This window comes from Felis catus, chromosome D1 (genome assembly GCF_018350175.1).
Source record: "Felis catus isolate Fca126 chromosome D1, F.catus_Fca126_mat1.0, whole genome shotgun sequence".
NCBI lineage: Eukaryota > Metazoa > Chordata > Mammalia > Carnivora > Felidae > Felis > Felis catus.
In genome coordinates, this window is record NC_058377.1 from 1,546,459 (window position 1) to 1,548,975 (window position 2,517).

Consider the following 2,517-nt stretch of genomic DNA (forward strand, 5'->3'; position numbering starts at 1 on the left):
CCACTGGTGGGTGCACTCCGTCCAGCTAAGATACATGGACCAAAACTGGCACCCAGTGAGCAGGACTTCCTCCATGAGGAAGAAAGTCGGGGAGCAGCAAGGAACCAGGAATGTTAAGGGAAAAATCCTTCTTGGTGGAAACTAGGAGTGGAAAAGAGACCTTCACCCCCACGAAGACATACACACAATTCTGCACCTCCGGTCTGACTATGATGTCTGTTCTTTTTTTTTTTTTTTTTTAATTTTTTTTTCAACGTTTATTTTTATTTTTGGGACAGAGAGAGACAGAGCATGAACGGGGGAGAGGCAGAGAGAGAGGGAGACACAGAATCGGAAACAGGCTCCAGGCTCCGAGCCATCAGCCCAGAGCCTGACGTGGGGCTCGAACTCACGGACCGCGAGATCGTGACCTGGCTGAAGTCGGCCACTTAACCGACTGTGCCACCCAGGCGCCCCTATGATGTCTGTTCTATAAGTGGTATAAGCAAAGCCCTTTGGAGACACAGAAAGGAAAGGAATCCATGCTGACGGGGGGAGCTGTACTGTGTGCACAGGAGGGGGTTGTGTAACTGCATGGAAAAGATGAGTGGGGTTGGGACAGGTCCGACCAGGGCAGCAATGGTGGGGGGAGGGGCGGACTGCAAGGCACAGGGAGCAAGGTGACTCAAGGTTCACATGTGAACGCTCCCGGAGAGCTAAAGACACAAGTAACCAGAGGAATGGACGGGGTCATTTCAGGAGGCCAATTTCATCTGGACGGTTATGGGGTTGGCCTAAAAAGCAAACTTCTTTCAACGTTTTAAATTGTTGAGCAGTGGGCAAATGGACTTCTCATGACACAGGACGGGGTTAGGTTCGAGGCTGGGGGAGACTCAATTAGGGACGTGGGAGCCAGAACTGGCGATGGGAGAATCTGTTGTCCAGGTGACTGGATGATGAAAAAACAATGATGGGTGTCATGATGTGGCCATTTTGAAAGTGGATTGGTCAAAATGTCTCTGACCGCCCGGAATAACCTTTAAGCGAGTTTATAGTTTGTTCCATAGAAAACAGGAAGCGAGAGAGGAGTTTTGAACAGTTATTATATGGCAAGTGCCATACTAGTCACTGGCATAAAGAGACACCAGCCTTCCAAGTGTTCGTATTCTCAAGAGGATCCACACGTACGGCAGTGATTTACGTGCACGTGCGTGGAGGCATAGGGTGACGCATCAGGCACGTGTCAGAAATAGCCCTCTGGTGACAGGGAGAGCCCTTGGTCGCAACGGGGACCGGAGGCAAGGACTCTGCACAGAAAGCAATCGCGACGGGCCAGGCAGGGATCGAGAGGATCGCACGGTGGGCTGGGGAAATGAAACCAAACAATAACCCCACGTCATGTCACCTTTCAGATGTGCATGACTTAAAAGGCCCTTTTCACGTTTTGACTCAACAGGCTCTTTTTCAGAGGTTGCGATGGAAAGTATTCAGACCAACTGCTCAGATTCCAAGCAAACAACCTCCTTTTGTGTTGATTTAACTCCAATCTGACCCAGCTGTGAAAAAGTAACTGCGTTGGCCAGGCTGTCTGTTTGTACACTTAGAAAAGTATAGGTTTGGTTCCCAGAGGTTTTTATTTTGCCAGGAATCAGAACCACAGTGGATGTAAAATTATGAAACTTGGCGGTCAGGAGGGAAAGTGGCAAGCTCATCGTGAAAGGACAGGGGGGAGGGAAGCACACGTGTCCGTGGGAATCAAAGGTGGCAGACCCCCCCCCCGCCCCCTCCCCCCCGTGAATGCTTGGACAGAAGCCACTGTCCGCAGGTGGCTCTTCAGCTTCCCCTGAACAGCTCACAACATCAACCGCCCGCAGTGACCCCATCCGTTCAAATCTCAAATGCTGGTGGAATGCCGACAGTGATTCAGGCATTCTTCCAGGGATAAATAGAATAGTGAATGAATACTAGACCAAACATGCCCTCAAGGAACTTATATTTCAGGAAAGAAGGCAGATGAGCGAACCTGGATAATGGCAGGAATAACCAGTATGGGGAGGGTGGTGACGATTATCGAGGAAACAGCACGGAAGGTTGGAGGGGACGGCCACTGCCAGGGTGAGTGGCGCGTGGAGAATCTTCCCTGGGAGGGTGACATTGGCACAAAGACCTGAGGGACGTGAGAGAGTGAATAGGCGATGCTCCTCCGCCCGAGCACCCAAAGGCACCCGAGAGTCTGCAGGCTCAGGACTGGGCTCACCCCCCCCTTCACGGTGAAAATCACGGGCGTTCCCTGGGTTAGCGACAGGCACCAACACACGCTGGCTCCCAAGCGGTCCTGACCTTGACCCTTCCGTTAGCTCCACACTCGGGCTTCCACCAAGGCCTGCCTACTGCGTCCTGAGCCCCTCTCTGCTTTGTCCCTTCATCCTAAGTCAGCATCAGTCTGTCCAACCGCAAAGGCCCCCAAGCGTCTCTCAGGTCTATGCTCCACACCACAGCCTGACTGATGCCGCCCTGTCGAAGCTAAATCCCCACCGC